At 36.7% G+C, this 22,027-nt stretch overlaps 1 protein-coding gene across 1 annotated transcript in view; it reads right to left on the bottom strand.

The window, feature by feature from the left end:
• The window catches only part of LOC117219137 (dipeptidase 1), a 287,674-nt gene that overhangs the window by 244,093 nt on the left and 21,554 nt on the right, over positions 1 to 22,027 (bottom strand). The window lies entirely within an intron of this gene.

The following is a 22,027-nucleotide window of genomic DNA, read 5'->3' on the forward strand; positions in this document are numbered from 1 at the left end:
AACAATTTTAGTAAGTCGAAAGCAGTACATCGACATTATCGAATGTTCTTGATCTTTTTACTGTTTCACGTTAGATTGCACTCATTTTTGTCATGAACGCATAAAATCCGCAATCTATTCACAAGTCGTTCTAGTCTTACATGTAACAGAAAATTACCTATATAGACATTGCGCCGAAGAGTATGAATGGATTCGATACCATAATTTCTCTAAAACTAGTGACGAAACAGTGCTGTAATCCGACGACAACGTACAAAAATTCACGATGCTATGTAAAACATATACAACGTCAGCAAACGTTCGTAAGAACGTATCGCGAAGCTTATTTGGAAAGAACTTCAAAATAGGCCGAGAAACAGGAATATGCTCCGTACAGCCTTCGCACGTGAAGAATTCAGGCGAAGCATTCGAAAATCTAGGTCAAAATGGTGCCCGGTGCTTGACTGTGGTATTCGAAATTTTTGTGATTAGAACGATCGACGGTTTTCCAATAGCGGCGCGTTTCAAAAGAAGAAAATCGAACCGATAGATGCTAAATAATGCTCCGCGCGAAACAATTGCGCCATGAATCTGTCTCTTTTAAAATTTCATTTGTGTCGTCGTGATCCATCGATCCCCGGGTATCCCTCGACGGAAAGCGTCGTGTCGCGTCGCGTCCCGTCGGTCTGTTAATAGAAAGCTACGAAGACCAGATTAAGATACGACATTGAATGGAAAGCCTTCTCTTCTCTTCCCGGCACTTTCTGTCATCGCCAGTTACTTTGAAAATGAGAGGCACACATCTCACGACTCTTAGGGCAGTCTACATCAAAGAATTACGACCTGGTTCTGCAGCACCGTATATATATATGTATATACTGCCGAGTGGAAATCCTCGATTTTAAAGAGATAGCGGTGAGTGAAAGGATGGAGCCGTGTTTTCCTTCCCCGGGAAACGGAGAAGGGAAACCAGAGCCGACAAAGTCTTCCGAAGGATCGCCGTCCAGCTTCCCGTCTTTCGAGCCGAGAGAAGATTGCATCTCCGTAATGTCAAAATGTTAGAGTTTTTCACGCTATTTGCCTTTCATAATCCGTTTCGAGATTGCCTTATATACCGGAGATACTTTCTGCAACAGAGGCCAGCTAACGTTTCCTGCCGGGCTCTTTGAAGGGTTACCTGCGTGTTCTCCAAATACTCGACTAATTCGAGGACAGAAATGTAATGCCTTTTGATCAGTTTAAACATTGCAGCGGCGATCGAGAAAAGTGCTGTTACTGCAGCAGCTTCAAGACACTCGTCGCTTTTTAATTTATAATTGGACTGCGAATCTTTATGCAAACATGGTCTGCCGTAATTAAAGGTCCCGCGAAGCCGAATAAAACTCTCTTAGCTCATTTTTGTCATAAATGCATAAAATCCGCAGTTTGTTAATTAAAGTTGTGTCTACTCTTTGACATTTTTATTTCACTCGGCCGCGGAATCAGATTGTGAATATTCGTACCGACAGAAATTTCTTTTCATTACAAGCTTCATTTTGTTAGCGGAGAAACTTATTCCTCCGCGTACAATTTTCATTCTAAGTAACGTCAGAAAAATTCTCCCATTCTGTTGGAATTTTAATTGTAATAGATTTTTAATAGAAATTTAGGTTACAGTGCATGTTTAATACAAAGATAAATTACAATAGATTCTTAATACACAAATTTAAATAGTTTATATAAATTATAATTATATCTTACATATCGATAGTGCAAATTTATAATGTTTGTAGCCACTGTAAAATGAATAAACAATTTCATCATTTCACTGGTCTGGGTATCTTTTAAAAAACTGTACTGTCTCTGTCAATAACAAATTTCAATATTTATTGTATAGCAATTAAGGATTTTCTTAATGTTTATTTGAACTATATTTACAAAGATCCACGTTCGAATGCGCGTACCTTGAAATAATTTTTAAAAATACGATAAAATAGTTTTAACAAGCAAAAAATATTTATACCGTGTAATTCAATGTTCCAAATGTATGTGTAACGCGTGTTAATTGCATACGTAATGCATCCGAAATAGCAATAATAATTTATTAGAAAGTATCCTAGTTATGGAAAATCAATTGACAAATATATTGAAGTTACAATGGGCTCATAAAAAGGACGCAAACACATCGATATGAAAAAAACAATCATACATACGTACGTATATAGATGAATGAAACAAAAGCTGCATTCCGATAAAATACAGGCAAGTAAAATTCGTAGAATAAAAGTACCAATTAATTATCGAAGCGTACCGAACGTTATCGTAAAGTAATACACCTCCCTCGAACTATGCCCGCGATTTTCCGACCATATTAGAGCAGAACCGCCTAATAGGAGTATCATATTATAAGAAGATTACCCATATAACGAAGTGGTTCATTCCAAATTTACTATACAATAATAGTGTTTCAGAGAGATTACGTTACTTTCCAAGGAAAACTCGAGACGCGTTATTCCAAGCAATATTTTTATAAAAATAAAAACTCTCTCTCTCTCTCGAGAGAGAGAGAGAGAGAGATTCTCAAAGGAACGAATCCATGAAAAATCAATTAAATCACTGGCCCAGATTTCCGATTAGGAAAACATCCTTTAGCCGGAGAGCCCTCGATGTTTCTGAAAGTGTACGACTTCCGTACACCTCTTCGATCCTGAGCGGACCGGGTAGATCCCTTTTTCCACGCATCGCACTCCTATCGTTCCAAGGTGCACGTACGGCGCATCCTTCCTTTACCGGAAAAAGACTACATTTCTGGGAATCCTCGGATAACTTTCTCGTTTCTTTTCCGGCTCACCTATTTCTTTATTCTCATGATGCTCTCGCGCATCATAGGAGGTTCGACACAGACTTCCGATGACACGTACCGTTGAAACTGTCCTCTCGTAACTTCTTGCCCGGCTGATGCCTTCGCGAGCACGTCGTTCGATTCTATTTATTGTACGCATTCGAATATCTCTTTCAACCTCTCTCTGTTGCATTTTGGAATTGATAACGATAGGAAGCCGGGAGATATTATTATTCCAAGTTTTGCGGACACCGAAAAGAAAAGTATTGGAGTTTAAATAATTCTATAAACTCACGGTAATATGTACTGCGTCTCATAACTATAAAACTATCAATAAATTTTCTGTTTTTATATATAATTGAAGTATGCTGTATTTGAGATTGCACCGACAAACGATATTTTTCGAAAAAGAACGAATTTTTAATTTTATTCAATAAAAAAGAAGGAAAACGGGAGGAAAATAATTTGTTCCCGTTTCGTAACTGTTGAACTGACGAAACAGAACACTTTATTGCACAAAAATATCTTATTCGAACATTTATTTCACAATATTCTGGTAATTAAAAGTTCTATAGTCTAATCATTGTATTAGTTAAATATATTATCAACTAGTGAAGAACTTGAATGCAATGTTTAGGTGATTGAACGTTTTGGTATCAGAATATTACAAAAATGAACCTTCGGATAAAAATTATTCGGATAAGCGAGTCTCTGCTTAAGTAAATATAGTAACTTGAATTTATTAAGATATTAAAAGAAAGAAATAAACTCGTGTTTGGTTTGCACGTCTTGCAATCGATGCAGATAATTTTTATTTTGTATAAAGGGCCGCAGTCTAATTACTACATCCGTGTGAGTAATTATAAGAACCGCAAACAGCCAATATTTATTTCAGGTTGTTACAGAAATTACATGAGAAAAAGAAAGAAAAAGAGAGGAAAAGAAAGAAAAAGAGGGGAAAAGAAAGAAAAAGAGAGGAAAAGAAAGAAAAAGAAATTAATGAAATATACCGAAATTTTAAATATTGTGTGTCACGGAGAAGATTGTTTGACATCTGTGAAGTAACCGAAAATAGTTCGATGTTCGGCGCAGAAGGAAGAAATTCGGAGAATCTGCGAGCAATTTTAGCATTCCGGGAAATTTATCAGATCCTTCGTATCGCGTATCGGCTTATCGTAACGGAAATTGTGCCTGAAATATATGTCGGAAACGTGTTTCGACATCCATACAAGATCTTTACGAGTTTTTTATGAGTTCCCCTCGAAGAAAGCAGTCCCCGTGCAAACACGGATTCAACTCTTCCGTTTATATTGAATTCGCATTTTTGTCGCGATTCCATGCACTGGTAATTTTGGACATAGCGAACCGTGTACGACGATATTAGAAGACACTTCGACACACACTTTTCTGTTCTTTCGCCGGTGCCAGCCGCGTGTTCCTGGAACATATTCACTGACACTTCCCGCCAGCTGCGAACTCAGCGATCCTTGAATTCCTGAAGTTCCGAACTTTGAAAATTATGGAAATGGCAGAAAAATTATGCCCACGCGAACGTTTCGTTATTGAATTTATATTGGCGATTACGTTGCGTTCTTTTTGTAGCTTGGACATTCATCATTTTTTTTGTACTTATATTAAACAATTCTTTCCATCGGATGTTCCGTCGCTACAGTTAAAAGTTTTAACAATGTAACCAGCAATTTTCAGAAATATTTAGCTACAGAGATTTCAATGCAATGGTAAATGAATGATTTAACGAAAGATTAATATTTGTTAATCTATTAATAATATTAATTCCTTCGTGGTAGAATCGATCCGTGCTAGAAATGAGCTGCAAAACAATATACAAGAAAAGAGCTAATTTGTTGTCAATAAATATTTAGTTATTGTTTCTGAAAATCATATTGGATTAATTGGATTGGAACGACTAAACCGCAGATGTTTACGCAAATTCTTATTTTCTTACGTCATTTTAGTAATTTATGTAACTTAATTATTGTACTCATAATGAATAAAAAAGCAGTATTTATAAGATCAACCCTTCACACTCGAAGCCATTTTAATTCTAAATCAAAATCGCTTTTCTGATCTACAGTGTTATTTTTATTTTATATGATTTATTGCATTTCATGCAGATGAAATTAGTCTCGTGACTCGTACAACAGTTACACTTTCAACAGTTTTTTAAAAATAAATAAATTTCACATTATCAGAATTATTTTCAAACGTGATACGACAATTTTTAGTGGTGTCCCAGAGTCACTAGATTTAATAACAATTTTGTTACACTGTTCCATTAATTAATACACCTGCCCCATTCAATGCAACCAATTGTTGAATCGTACAATATGGACGTTTAAAGAATTAAAAATAAAGCACAGCAAGTGTAGGAGAAACTCATTGACACCATGCATTCTTATAGCAAAAGAACCGATCTCTCGAACGTTCCAACCTAGAATTGGACGGGTCGTTCAGCCGTTTTGTTATCTCGTCCTAAATAAGTGCCCCACTCATGGCGTCGCTTCCCTAATCGGTTTCAATTTGGCTTCGTAAGACAATCTCCATTCGAAGACTACTAAACGGTTCGTAGAACGGGTAAAGCACCATCTACTTTCCATTATATCCCGGCCCTCCGCCTGTAATTCACTATCAGGAAAAGTGCTTCCCAAGGTAAATATGATTCACCGAGGAGGATCCGCATTGAACGTTCCCGGCGCGCAACGCTAAAAAACGAGGAACTTGCGGCAGTTCCCGAGTCGCCTGGAAAATTTGTAATCCAGAAGCGTCTTGCTACTTACGCGACAAAGAAATTTTTTTCGGGAAACACTTTCGCGTAAGGACCCTTCGCGGTCGCGCGACGGCACCGCCCGGCTTCTTTCCTCCTCGGCGGTGTTTACTGCATCGGCGATGGTAAAAATCGCGAGGTCGTGCGCGCCGGACTTCTCGCGGGGAATCCACGGCGGGTCTGCGAAAGCGGATTTCACGTAACGAACCCACTCGCGATATTCAGACCGCAGCCGCTCGTAAATTTCCTGGACAGATAAAGCTCGTCGGTCGAGGTAACCGGAGAAACGCTCCGTAGGAACTCCTGTTTATCTCGTCGAATTCCGTGAATTTTCCAGCGAATCGGGGCATGAATTTTTAAGTTCGCGGGCATCGCGCACCGCGTTCGCTCATCGATTACTTCATTCTGGCGTGCGTCGGCCGGTTGTTGCCCGCCGAAATGAGACCCGACGACGCGAAACTTTATCGTTCCCCCCGTACGTTTCAACCGCCGCCGCAGCGAGAACCCCGTGGCTCGAAGAGAAATTGGGAGGGAGATAGACAGATAAAAAAAGGGAGCTACGAGACCGCTGAAAGAAGCTCGGAATATCGCGTGACTCCGTTGGATATCCTTCGCTTCTCGCGGGAAGAAAACATTCGATAGCGTTTCTCGTGAACTTCGAGAACGGCCAAGTAATTTACGACTTCTTCGGCTAACGTTCGCTCGGTATCGCAGATTCTGATGGATTCGGAACAACGTAAACGGATCCGTACCATTCTGGAATCTTCTCGACGAACTTCGAATAAATCATTCGAGATCGTTCCTTTTCGAAAGTTCTCTGGACATTCTGCGGAATGTGTTCGCGCGGAATTGAAGAATAAAATTTAAGGGGTTTCTCGCGAGTCCTGCTTATCGAAGCCAATTTTTGTCTGGCAGTTTTCTCGGGAGTTTCGTACTTCGAAGATATATTATACAGGGTGTCCCAGAGTAGGTGGTACAACCGAATCGGCGATTCTTCGTGAGATCACGAATCGAAAATGAGGAATCAGAATTTTTCATTTGAGGCTTCGTTGTCGAGAAAATCGAGAATATTCAGCGAGTGTGTGTACGCGTAACTATGGTTTTAAATAGTTTAGATGAATGAACATTGATAGAAGTCGTATGTCACTTATAAATATTACTTCATATAATTTAATATCATATTCATGTATCATTATTAGACTGCGGCTCTTATGCTCTTTATGCTCATCAATAGCAACACATATAAACAAAGTACACATATTTTACATATTTTACATATTTTAATAAATTCCACATAATACATCAACGTTCTTAGTTTCAATGTTCTCGTTTTAATGTTTCCATTGTTTGAAATTATATTGCCAGGAATGCATAAATTTCGCAGTCTAATTATTACCAATAAATATCACTTCTTAATGGAGATGGACGGGCACTTCACTTGTGTATTTTCGTCTGAGAAGTTCGCGTGTGTAAACCGCCGGTTTAAGGGCAGCAAAGATATCACAGAAACTCGACTTCTGCGCGCACAGAACACCGAAATTCCATTCCGATTAACCCAATACGACTAGTTTCTTTGGGAGCCGGTTAGCCATGTAAAAACAGAATTGGTTGGTAGATCGGTGCTGACGTCTTGTAACAGCAATCGTGGCACCGCCATGCCTCCTTCATTCCTAGCCGATAGGAACCAATCAATCGGAAGTTTTTATCAGGAAAAGTTTCCAGCTTCCCGAAGGCTTAATCGCTTCGAAAGCGATTTTCACTTTCCAGAAAGCCGATTAGACCTTGGCTCCACGACAACGGCGACGTTCTTCATGGACGGTGACACACGTGAAAACGTTCGCAGGGTTATGTCAGCGCAGGGTTTCCTCGGAAAGAGACACTATGAATCAGTTCAGGTAAGTATCGCGTTTACAACTTCTGCAGTACGGGAATATGCTCGCGCGGAATTATGCGACTGCGAGTTATCATGTTAATGCGTGTGCGGAGGAACTTTGTTAACTTGTAAGAAACAGCGAGATGTTCGCGTGTGGAGCAAGATACTCGAAGTTGGAGGAACGGGGATCACAGCGTTGCTAACAGGAGCACGCGGCTAACAGATGTTGGGATTGCGACAATGGGGCGGACACTCGAAGCGATGGCCTATTTTGTGGTCAACTTTCACAGGGAAAGACAAGTGATTCCGCATGTGTGCTGATCGATACCGAAAGGCTAATGGCCGAAAGATTCGATGCCAGCATCTGAACCAACGAAGCTTGCAAGGTAGATTCGGTTCATAATAATTCGCTACGTTCGTTGTGATACGTTAATCAGAAGCATAATTCTTCGCAGTGGAATTGGAGACCCTGAGGTATCAACGAAATTTCCAATGCTGTGATTTCAAACAATTTTTGTTCATTTGAAAAGTGTGTCATTAAAAAAAATCGAATTGGAATAACAATCTCCTAAGTCGAAAGATATATCTGAAGTTTTAGAATTGAAATGTCTCGAGTGCGAAGGTTTGAATAAATTGATACCGGACACAGTGTTCCATTGAAGCTCAGGGGAATCGACATCCTAATTTGCTTACGTCTGTTTGTGGTTTACATCGGATGTCTGGTATAATATTAAAAGGAATTACAATTTTAAATGAAATGTCGGTTGGTCGTTAATAATTTATTAAGCGGGAATAGGAATTATATCGTTATCAAATTATAATTGAACTCGCTCGAATACATGTTTAGTTAAATATGCTGTAAATATTTATTACGTGTCCGAGGCAATGTTCGAGACAGCTAATTATGCATTCTTTAAATAAATGAACGTACTCTATTTCGCAACACATATTTTATTTCATCCTTTACTCTTGCAGTTTGATAACACAACTTTAAACATATTATGAGACATCTCACAGTGACAAACACTTATGTAAATGGACTAAATTCAAATGCATAATACAAAGAAGAAAAGCTTCTATTTTACAACAGTCTGTCTATTCGTTTACTGCATAAATCTAGAAACCAGTGTTACACATTTGTTTACGAATAAATTGAAAACTAGGCAAAACACAGTTCAACGAAAATGCACAAGCAACTATTACCTTTGATGTATTAAACACAATGAAATTTGTTAATGTAATAACTACAATAATCGTAGGAATGAATTTATTCATACTTCATAATTTTATGTTCTACACATTTACGTTTTCTTCGTTTTAGGCTACATCTAGTAACAAGTAACAAAGCAATTACGTTTTTCAAATCGTACGAAGCCTTTGTATTGCTTGAGTACTTGTTTAGGAAACGTGTGTAGCCATTGGTGATCGATTGTAGCGAATAGACCGTCGGCGGCATGAATGGAAAGTCACGTGACTTTTGCGTGGCACTCTAATCGTTGGCTCTGTAGTACTAATGCGGGGTACAAATGTGCCCCAGCCATTTTGAAAAAGCGCAAGCGCGCACGTAAGAAAACAGGGCGTGAGTAGTGGAAGGTTAATGGTCCGACTGTTGATACCCCCCTTCCCACTATTTCCAGCAAAACTACCCCTTTTATGAGGCCCGGGCGTTAAAAAGTCGTAGAATAGCCTAGCAGCGAGGTTCAGATGTTCGGCGGGTATGGCCCATGATTGCACCCCTGCGAGGGGAGCCGCTATCTTCAGCTTCACTGTGCAAAGATTGACCACCGATCTCCACAAATGTATAATAATACAAATACAAATATATGTAAAATATTAAGTATAAATAAATAAAGTGAAATAAAAAAGTAAAATAAAATAAATATAAAGTATAAAGTATAAAGTATAAATAATAAATACAAATGTGTAAGAAAATTAAACTTGACCAATACTACGGAACGTGTATTTATTTTTCGATATTATGTAAAATAGATAGATATGGATTTTATTTACATGTCTGTTACTAAAGATAAGACTTCGACGTAACAAAAAGTGAGATGCTAAATATTGAAGTACAAGAAAATTTGTAATGAAACCGGAGTTCATGGTATTTTGTTATATTGCTGTTACTGCAAGAAATTTGAACCGTTTCAACTTTTCTAAAATTATCCTCGAGAGTGCAAGTTTACATACAAATCAGAAGATTTTTAGCTGTAATAGTTTCTGCAATTCTGCACGAGTTTCTGCTTGAAATATTTCGACGTTGCGACATCATATTACAAAAGTTGCAGTCAAACAATTCAATTGTTCTTACTATTTGAGATTTTTACATACGTTCCAGTTATCTAAGGAAAATGTTCTGAGCGTATCGAAAAATTATGATACAGCAACATTTGCAAAATAACGCGCGAAAATCAGAATTCGCACGAAGATCCGCAGTCTACTTTATCAGGAATCGAATCCATCGGGCGCCGTGAACGAAGGAATCGAGTAAACCGGCGTTTCGTTCCGAGATAATTATTACGCCGGCGATTTCGTTCGCAGTCAAAGTAATTGAATACATAAGAAATCCCTATGAACGCGATCGCGTAAAAGCCATACGACAGGAGTTCGGAAGTATCAGCGACAAAAATAAAATTACTTTTACGGCTCGCACTTTCTGCAAGGACGAGTATAAATGCAGATACGGCGGCGCGGTGTCTTTCGCGGAGAGCCCTTGAATCCCGTGAAACTTTTTAATAAAAGAAATCTCCACGGTGGACTGAAAATTTATTGGTACAGAAATAATTTCGCGGGGAAGAAGTTGCCCGGTAAGATGGAAGAGTAAAAATGAAATCTGCGAACGCGTCGGAATGGACACGGTCCCCCTCCTTCGTCTATTACGCCGGTATCTGTCGTAAATACGGGCCCCGAGCGGAAAATATAAATTCCCGTTTTTTGACAGGATGCAACGTGTTCCCTGTTCTACGGACAGTGACTTATTTTATCAGAGCTTTATTCATCCAGTCCACGCCCAATCTGTCAGTTTCCTCTCGCCACTCTCTCTCTCTATCTCGACCCAGTTATACCTGTTTCTATTTTGTACAGTTCTGTTTCCAAATTTATGGCCCTTGAGCTTTTTTAATTGCCCAGCACTTGCCGGCTGTTAGTCATGGTACAATGGAGATGTCTCCCGACATTGCTGATACAAATCGATTCGTGTTTCCACGTGGTTCATATCTTAACACTAAACCTGCCGAGCCATTTCCGACGCTTTCATAGCAAATGATCGAATCAATTTCTGAATCGTAGCATTTCTGACGTAGTGGCGTCGGTTACTGTGGGGTGGCCAATTGCTGTGGCTTTAATTTGTTTTCAGGTATAATTAATTCTATCTTTATCGAATAGGACACGTTAAATTGTTTTAATACGTTATTCTACATTAATTAAAAGTATGAAAGCATTATTAACATTTTCAATGAAACATCATTATCTTTTGTATCATGTCCGTTCGAGACATCCATAAACAATACCATCTCTCGTTTCCAACGAACGGTGAATTGATTCTTTCAACACATTTATATTCAGAATTTTCATGGAATATTTTCTGCCAATGGTAGCGGTCTCCTGCAGGGTGTATTAAAACGAACAATGATTACAGGTCCTTTTGTTATAATTTTGCCGTATATTTAACGTTATATTCTTGTTTCGAAGTATATATAAAAGCTATTATATTGCTGCGACTATAGAGGTATCCTTAAACAAGAGGCCAAATTTGAAACTATTTCTCTTAACAGTATTAAACGTATTAACTATTTGTACTCGAAAGCCATTTTAACCGTAAATTTAAAATAACTTGCCTGACTCATAGTATTTCTATTTTATATGACAAAGTGTATTTTGTGACTCATACAGCAATTACGCATTTAGTAACTTTTTAAATCTAAACTTTGATCATTTAAAAATGATCTTGGAACGTGATATAACAATTTTAGTGGTGCCTCGGACTCACCGTTCGAGTGCAAAGAGTTAAAAATGTTATAATATATACAATAGAAATATAATATATATAATAAATCTTCACACATAGTTTGTTTACTATTATTTATACAATTTTTCCGCAGAACGAAGTTTCATAAAATAATTCATAAAAATCTTCAAATTACTACGAATTTCAAAGTTAGCAACATTTATATTTACATTTGGCGATTCCCTCCACGAGAATTACAACGAGATTCAAAGCTCTACGTAACCCTTTGTAAAAATTGAGTGCAAAAATGAGAATCTGCATAAGCATCACCGATAAGCTTCTACCATTCAGTGCTCTGCCGTCGAACACAAATCGCTCTACAATATTTTCTTTAATGTACGTATAGAAATTGGAATTGGTATAGAGATCGCATACGCGGAGTTCCAGAGACCGAAAGCCATCGTTCGAGGGTAGAAAAAATATTTGAAACCGGCGGAAGAATAAACGACTGCTGCCAATCGGCGGACTCATCTATTTAGATTGCAGATCGATGTACATCCTATCAGGAACATAAATCCTGTTTCCTGACGGACACAGGAACTGCCAGCGTGCAGCTATCGGCTTATTCCATTGTTCTTGTATTTGTCGAGTTCGCGTTTAGCCTTTCTCGCTCCCTGTTCTTTCTTCCCCGCCATTTTTCCCTCCTCTTTCTCTCAACCAGCGCCCGCTTCTTCTAAGCTATTCATCGAATTGCTCAATAAGGTTTCGCAGTTGAACCTTCAGGTCAGAGGCATTCGTCGAAGGCTTCGCAGTGCAACGACCTCCCCGTACGGGCGTAAGCTCCTTTTTCTTCAGCAGATTCGACGAAAGGCGATTGTTTTCGTTTCCATTAAAAGCTGTTCATAATGAGAAAAAAATCATCAATTTCATTCAGCAGTTTCTCGATTAGAATTCCCAGCTCCTTCTGCCGGGGTGCAGAGGCTGTTCATTCGGCAAGCCGTTTGCTTCACAGATTTATTTATTTTAGGCTCGCGCATTGGGTCGTTAATTAACAGTGTTCGTATCGCATCATAAAATCGCGCGTCAACGTAATATCGTTACAAAATGCATTTAAATTTATGACAGAGACTCTTGAATGTGTACGCCGACGCGTAAAAGTTTGCTACTCGATTGTAATTAAAATTGGAGCTGTGATTATAATGCATTTGTTATTAAATTGATAATATTATTATCAAGTTGACAATATTATTATCAAAGGTATCACGTTAACCGACAATTAACATTTATTTTAAGAGATAATTCTGCATCTGCCTAGCTTATGTTTTAAACAAATATCGTAATTATTACGAAATATTCGATATTTTCAATGTATTATAGACGTTTCCACTTTCTTAGCACTGTTTAGAACACAATTTTTAATTTATGAACGGAACATCTTCAAACTGACGGTGTCTCATAATACAAAATGGCGAAGCACAAGAATTTCTATTTAAAAGATGACAGAATGTGCATTATCGTTAGAGTCATTCAGCTATTTTACCTTAATTTTTCTTCTGAACTTATTGCTATTGTCGTTTTTTATAAAATTTACGAATCACTTTCAGCTTTTAACTGTAATGTGCAAAATTTCCTTCATATTTTGATAGAAAACAAAAATAGCAAAAAATGAATAGTTGCCGTGTATGCTTCCTTTTATACCAAACCAATATGCATTTTATATGAAAAATCAAGAGGAATGATTTAAATAACTAACTCTGTATAAATTAAAAATAAATGTTTTCTAGCTCATTTACTGCGACGAGGAGTTAATTAAGAATTTATTCTTCGTCTGAGTAGTTATAACAGCTTGAAACTATAATAAGCATAATTTAAAATTTGTTGTATCTTTTAGCTGATGCTTTACGTTGTTTACCGATTTGCAACGAATGCAACGGCCGAAATTTTATCGCAGCTGCTTCCGCCGTTGCGGTCTGAGACTCGACAAAGCCTTGACGGGATGACTGTTGAAATAACCGTGAAATTGAACGTTGTCCGGAAATTTCACCATAAATTATCTTCCGCGTTATAGCCGAAAACTCCGTTAGCAAAGGCTGTCGTTCATTCAGAGGCCGTGTCTCGCAGCCTCGACGAACGGCCTGTCCCAGTTCTTGATATAACGACCTCAAGGGGTCGATCAGAACGTAAGCCCCCTCATCGATGTCCAACGAGTTTCCGACGAGCTTCCACGTCTCAGAAACAACACGAACGATGGGTATTCCACGCAACCCACACCGCTTTCTTCGGTTATCCAGGTTCAACGCCGCTACCGATCTCCTGCACGTGAAATTTTTCGGCTGCCAGCCTTGAAACTCTTCGGAAGGTCAACGATACTTGATTGGAAGGCGAGACATCTTCCCGCCGCTGAGATATTAACGCTAGGATTTGATGCGTTTATGGCAAAAAATGAGTCGATGCAACACAAAACGGTGACATTGTTAGTAGAATTTATTAAATTATTTATAAGTAGACCGCGGATCTTTATGCGAATTCTTATTTTCGTTCGTTATTTTACGAAAGTGAGAATTAAAGAATAGCTTGCTTCGTTAACTGAAAGAAACGAATGAAAATAAAAGTGCTTTCGGACCTTGTTAATATACATGAATTTTCTGACATTCAAAAAATATGCACAAGCCATAAATGCACAAAGATCCGAAGTTTACTTAACAGCCATTCCCCTATTTCTTGCAATCGACGAACACAATTTTTATTTTGCATAATGATTAGTGATCTAACTAATTGTCACAATATATTTTTGTACTGATACAATGGCAACTGATGCAATGGCTTCAAATAAATTGTCGATATTTGCGTTGATATAATCTGATTGTGAATTCATATGCAAAATGAGAACTGTTTGTATTAATTACAAGATATAAGAGACACTAATTTCCTTGCTTAATAGTTTTGTAAGTTGATGCAACTCTAACAATATTTTTAAACTATTTAATCGTTTCCACAAAAACATCGGCAATTTCTTGCCACGAATGTATCTATTAAATTAGCCCTTCTAACATGTCGACGAAATTTCAAATTGTCTGCACCAATTTTTAAAAAGCTATACTGATTTAAGAGGTGTACGCTTTTCCACCCAGTCAATGTAGATGCATCAAATATAACTCTTAATTTAGAATTAAAAAATCTCGATTAAATACACAAGCAAACAGTGATGTTCGATTCAATTACTAACCATTCGACATTTAATTACAGCTGAATGACATGTGTTTGCAATTAGATAATTAACTTCGCGGCCTTTGAACTGCAAAGACAGCAATGGGGATAATATCATTAACATTTCGAATATTATTATATTCATATTTTGGAGTAGTGATAGCAATTCCAGCGTGACCCACTGATTTATTCAAATTGCAATGGCTCGATTCACATCGATTAATGCTTATTACAAAATCACATGGAGACCTTGTTCTTCGTGAAGCTTTGTGTTTCTGTATTTGCTCGTTTTTAAAATTCACTATGCGTCCTCTTGTGATAATTAACTTTAGTGTACGTTGACTGTGCTCGCGAATATTGCCTGTTCGTTTCTCTTTGGAAATGCTGGCTGTCGTTATTTATTCTCCGATGCTTTAACTCTTTTAAGTAAAATTAACATAACGCAAAGCTTAACAGTAATTAACGCACAGAAAAACGTATAATTAAAATCCGTCGAAGTTGAAAATCTTATAATATATAAAACCGTGCCTCCATTATGCGAACGAAGGATAGCGTTGATATATGGTTGACGAAATCGTTCATCGTTGTCAGATTATTAGGTGTTGGATTATCGTGACTCTATTGTTTGGCGTATAACAATCATCGCAAATGAATAGTGATTTAGGCGACCCGAACGTCAATGCGAATGTCTATTCAGGATAAGTTATGACACATTGCATTAGACTTTGAATTATACGAATTAATTCGAAGCTGCTTATTCAATGCTGTAAACGATAGCATCTTTTGATCGTTCGGTTCAATTCCGTTGAATGGAATTCTATTCGGTTAAGGGAACCATAAAGCACTATATCTTATCGATTGTCATAGGTTTCAGATTTGTTCATAGAAAATACAAGAAGAAATCTCCTTCATCAGGAACTGAAAATCTATTTTATTTACGGATTATTCGAGCAACAGAATTTGAATATTTCGTTCTTGCGAAGTTTATCACTGCGCTGTCCAATTAACAGAGTCGAAGTACCAGAATTTATTTACACAAATCCGCTTTATTAGTTAACTAGAATTGACTTGGATAGACCGAATTCTCTCGGAGCTCGATTTCTCGCACTGACTAAAGAAATCCCAGTTGCCTCCGCCAAGTTTAAACCTAATTATTTGTTGCACTCCGACTCTGATTGCTTGAAATTCTCTTGATGTGCGCTGCTGAAAGGTTCTAGGTGTTTTGTTTAAGGGACTAGCAAATTAGAAATGTCTGCAACACGTTCCACAGTGACGTAGAGTTAGTTAACAGACATAATACAATGTGATTATAATTGTTTTCCATTTCGAAAACAGTCTGTATTTTTCGTTTCTTCGGTTTAATACATTGAGCGTCGAATACTAACTCGAAAAATTCACACAATATCAAAGTCATGTAATTATTGACACCGAAACAAGAAAGTGAAAATTTACCACAGGAAAAATATTGGTTCAGCTATTTTGTATTTTACAAATCCTAGTAACATTCAATTTCTTCAATATATTACAGCAAAAATGAATTTCAAAAACCTAGTTAAAAATTAATGTCACCCATACGTCACCCCTCACGCGGCACTGAACGTATTAAATACGTTCCTAAATGAGATATAAATTGAAATTATGTTCTACTGAGACAATATAAATTGAATACCGAAATTTAGGATTAACATAATTTCAAAATATTTCGTTGGCTAGTGCATTATTAGGGCATACAAATCTGTAACTATTCCTTTTGTCTTTAATCATTTCCGTATAATAATGTTATTATTTAGTAATAACTACGATCTTTCTTCTTGCTTCATTATTGCTAGACTGTGGATTTTATGTATTTATGAAAAACTTAAGTTGATCAAATTAAACAATATAAAATATAAATGATCAAATTAAAACCATGTACAGGATTTAAAAATACTATCGCACTATTTCTAAGTTATTCGAATTATTAGAGGCAGAAGTAAATATCTATGTATCTCCTTGATCTTGTAATTTCTACAGACAATTTATTTTTTGCATAAAACTCCACAAACTTCTCATTAGATACGAATTAATTGTCACTAAAACAGATTTCCACATCAAATGCATAATCAATTACCGTGTTTTTGGTTTCATTTCGAGCATAATTAAATCGAATAAGATGCATTAAATTTTGTTCATTAAAAAGTAAATAAAATAAAAGAACAAAAAAATCAAAGGCACAGTAAGTGATGATCCCACAGTAACCGGCACCACTGCTTTAATAGAAGTTTAATCCGTTGAATCGAATACATGTTGTCAGTGTTTATACGGTATCACGCAAAAATTCCGCTAAAGCTTTCTCATGCGTTTATTTTTTCCAAATTTTCCTTCCAAATAAAGTTAAGAAAACTAATCTCGCACAGTTTTTCGCAAAGATATTCATAGCGTTTCTTCGTTTTCCAATTCGCGTGGATTTCACGCTCGGAATTTCACTATTTCGACATTGATTTCGCCTCTGCTAACGATCTCAGGCAACTTTCTCATTACTTCCCGAATCTGGTAGCCGGGGCTAGACGGTTCCTCGGGTTGTTGCCTGAATGCTTGTCGAACCGTTCGGGCTCTGTGCGATTTCTGCTCGCTAACGAGGCACGAATCTCACGTTTCACGACGAAAACTCCGAGAAATATCGCCGGCAAGGATGTCGTGGCGTTCTGCTTAAGCGTGAGTGGCGAAGTCTGTAGGCCATTTCCGCGAGCGTTACCAAGCTTTTCCCTTCTTCACTGACCGAAGCTCGCTCGCTCGCGTGCCCTTCTGCGCTTCTACGCCGTTTCTACGTTCCCTTGGCCTTCGTTCTATCCACTCGACGAGCTCACGTACGCTTCATAACTTATCGCATCCTACTTCGGATCCTGGGAAAGGACTTATCGGAAGAAACGGTGGAAAACGAGTATTAGATAGCGGCAGTTCCTCTCTGAGAAATTCGTTCGTTCTTTACGTTCGTTCAATCTCCCCGAAGAACACTCGTGAAGGTTCCCAGAAAAATCAGATTTTTTTGTATACAGTGTATCGGTAAATATTAGACTGTTCCGAAAGAAATTTCGTTCTCCCGAGGGAAAATGGAAGACGTCCTTCCATATTTTTAGCGAATTTTGGTGAACGATGTAGCCTTTGTTCTACAATCTTTCGCCATCTTTTCAGTAATTTTGCAATATGGAAAGTCATGGAAGACTTTATTGGCGGTACAGTAGAATTCCGAATACGAAATAACCATTGGCAACATAGTAATGCAATTGTTGAAAATATTACTCGAAGTACTCGAAACATAAAATTATGAACAGATATGTATGAAACGATTTTTTAACTTCGACACCCGGTTATACATTTATTTATGTATTTATCTGTATATTTATTTATATATTTATATAAATATATAACAAGATGTCGAAGTTAAAAAATCATTTCAAACATGTCTGATCATAATTTTATGTTTTGAGTACTTCGAGTAATATTTTTAATGCAATTATCAAATTAAAGATTTTTATATACACGATTTTTAATATACAATTCGATATAACTAATTGCAATGTTAAATTACTTTTCGTGCATCGAAAGTATTGCATAAAATAAAATCCAACTTTTCATTTTCTTGAAAGAACACGAATATCACAGAGTATTTTGCAGTATAATACAGTACATTACAAAAAAGACTCTTCAATTTACAAAAATCTTTAAAATGAAGGAACTTATAGTTCAGTACAATTGATTAATAAATAATCAGTCAAAAAGTAATCTACTATTATTTTCGTTGTATCAAAGATATTGAGAAAAATGAAACCCATCCAAGGTCCCTTTTCTTGATGTATTTATATCGCCACGAGTGTTGCGAAAAATGTAATTACTCGCCATAAAATGATGATCCATTTAATTCAACATGAATCGAAATACCAACCGTCCAGGGATTTCGGAATCATTCGTATTCGCGTATTCGTATTCGCATAACTTTTCATTTTCTTGAAAGAACACGAATATCACAGAGTATTTTGCAGTATAATACAGTACATTACAAAAAAGACTCTTCAATTTACAAAAATCTTTAAAATGAAGGAACTTATAGTTCAGTACAATTGATTACTAAATAATCAATCAAAAAGTAATCTACTATTATTTTCGTTGAATCAAAGATATTGAGAAAAATGACATCCATTCAAGGTCCCTTTTCTTGATGTATTTATATCGCCACGAGTGTTGCGAAAAATGTAATTACTCGCCACAAAATGATGATCCATTTAATTCAACATGAATCGAAATACCAACCGTCCAGGGATTTCGGAATCATTCGTATTCGCATAACTTTTCATTTTCTTGAAAGAACACGAATATCACAGAGTATTTTGTAGTATAATACAGTACATTACAAAAAAGACTCTTCAATTGACAAAAATCTTTAAAATAAAGGAACTTATAGTTCAGTACAATTGATTACTAAATAATCAATCAAAAAGTAATCTACTATTATTTTCGTTGTATCAAAGATATTGAGAAAAATGACATCCATTCAAGGTCCCTTTTCTTGACGTATTTATGTCGCCACGAACGTTGCAAAAAATGTAATTACTCGCCATAAAATGACGATCCATTTAATTCAACATGAATCGAAATACCAACCGTCCAGGGATTTCGGAATGATTCGTATTCGCGTATTGCTCGGTACGTGTTCCAAGTGTACGTATCGCTGCCTGATCTTGGAAAAATTCGAACGCACCGTGTACCTCCCATTTCGTTCACTCTCTTCCTATTCAAGAAGTCGCGAGGTTTCTTTGCTTTCTATTAACGTCTGGCAGAAGCTCAAAGACCAACGTAATCGAAGATGCACGCTAGAAGGGGAGGGTAGATCGATTCTAATCGAATCATACCATGCTATACGGATTATATCCTTCTCACGAGATTGGTCCGGTCGTGGTCAAAGGACATATCGCTGGTCGACAATCACTTAAGGTCCTCTCTTCGTGGTTCGAGAGCTGACCGGCCGCAAGCATGCGAAGCTTCTTCTCTGGTGTCCAGGCAAATCGATCCCGATCTATGCCGCAGTATGCATCCAGCGAACAACCAGCTCCTAGATTCAATCTTCCGAGCGAGCAATGCTGTCGTCAAAGGAATTATCATTCCTCGGTAATCGATCGCGTCGGTCTCGACGATGGTTGTTTCGTTAATTCCTCGGATGCCGTAGATGAAAATGGTACTTTTACCCTCGGGGATCGGGACTGGGGGGACTTCTTCAATTCGATCGAACGAAGATTGGCTTTTAGTCTTTTCAAAAATTATCACTAGTCCGTGGATTTTCGTGTAACATAAAAAATGCCTGCGACAATCGTTTCTTCTTTCTTAACACGTTCGGCGCTGAAAAGCAACTATGAAAATTATCGCAAAATTAAAGTAATTCGATTAATAAAACTGAAACTAAGGAGTTAAAATTGATCATAGCGGATGGTATTTTAACTCTTCGGAGTTCTAAGCGTCCTAGTAAAAGTCAATTTGTTCGAATATATTGCAATAAAAACGAATTTGTAATGAAACTATGAAATAATACATTTTCCAATAATTTTTTCAAATCATTATTTATTTGTAAATATTTTATTATACGATGTTTTATTATGTAAAGATGATTTGAGAAACAATAACCTTACGTCGCTCAAACTGATCTAGTAATCTAATAATTCATTAAAATCTAATAATTAATTTCAAAGACATTATCTTCGACGTACATAAAACAATAAATGATAGAAGAAGTCCGCCCAAACCTATCAAATTTCAAACCTTCAAAAATGCAGGTACGTTTTGAAAAAAAGATGACGTTCATGAAATGTGTGTAAAACGTTTGAAGAAATAATATGGAAGTATCGAATATGAAATATTGATTGCAGATATCGCTTATAGAAAACAGTGCACAGTATTGTTTATAGAAGAGTGCGTAGCGTTAAATATCGCGAGATGTGCACTAGTTAGTTACTTGCAGAAATTTTCTGACAGAAACTTTATTAATCTAACGTGTAGCAGTACTATAATGTTGGTCGTCGTTGAGTTATTAAACTCAAGAGCTATACATCCAGAAGCAAATTCTTGAGACAGCACTTGAAATGAATTTCTTATGTACAAAATTTGCATAATTCGTAATCTGCACGTGTTACTTAGTCATCAACGAATTGCATATTTTGCGTACGTCTACTGCAGTCATCTGCTGAAATTAGTATCACCTCTGTTTCAGTTTATATACATGTAACATTCTCTGCAACACGCAAGATCAATGAAAACGTAGTTGCAAACATTTAGTAATCGATTTTAGGTATATACAATGCGGTAGCGATATTTCACTACATAAAGAAGTATTTATTTTAGAACTATAACTAATACTGTGAAGAATCTTCGTGAATGAAAATATAATCCAAAGAACCCCATTTTTCATTTTGAATATGTCAAAGATTTGATACACCTTGATTACGTGAACTATACTTTTCTATAATCGATCATTTTTGCATACATTAACACATTGACTGCCATGCCACCCGTATATAGGTGACGTAATTAATTGTCCAGATTTAGGAATTCACTTTTGCGTTAATATATTCAGTGTATCAAATGTTTGATTAGGGCCTGCAAAGTGCAAGAAGATTGGAAGAGTATTTAGTATCACAAGTCTTACATCTTCAATTTTGATTTCATTGAATAAATGGTTTGACAATTAAAGTGTAAGAAAGATAGACATATAAAAGAAAATAATGGAAGAAAGACTGTTGAAAAATCGTTTTCTCCTGCGTTATTAAAAGTAATGAAAAATATATTTGAATTACAAAACAGCAAACTTGAAAATTGTAAAAAACTTTCTGTTCGATAGCTATTAAATATTATTGAATATGTGAAGCAATATTCTTTACAGTTGTGTAATTAATATCACTCTTGTATACTAAAACCAATAAGATGATTTTAATGTTAGTATTAAATTAAAGTGCATAAGTATAATTTTCAGGGAATCTCATGACTGTTCGAATACTTTTTCTCCTTTTGATAATCTTACTCATTTTTCACGGTTAGTGGAAATGTGTCAAGTTTCTTTATTAAACTTGTTTTATTAAGATATTATTTACACAATTTTTCATCCAACTTTCTTCGTGTAACAGGTATTCGAATAATATCCAGAGGACAGGAAAAATGTATTTCCTCGGAATTCTCATTAAAGTTTGTAAAGGATTGTAAAAGACTTCTCACAGCACAAATAGCGGTCGTGGTGAAACTTTCTGAAATTCAATTCCAAATTACTGTCAGATTAATTATTCGAACGGACACAGCGTCGTCAATATACGTATTGCTTGCGAAAGATCGATTAAATCCCTCGCTGAATATTCCCTCCTCATAAATATGCTAATGTTGCACAAACGCAAATGCAACCTG

The sequence above is a fragment of the Megalopta genalis genome, chromosome 11 (genome assembly GCF_051020955.1).
Source record: "Megalopta genalis isolate 19385.01 chromosome 11, iyMegGena1_principal, whole genome shotgun sequence".
Taxonomy (NCBI): domain Eukaryota; kingdom Metazoa; phylum Arthropoda; class Insecta; order Hymenoptera; family Halictidae; genus Megalopta; species Megalopta genalis.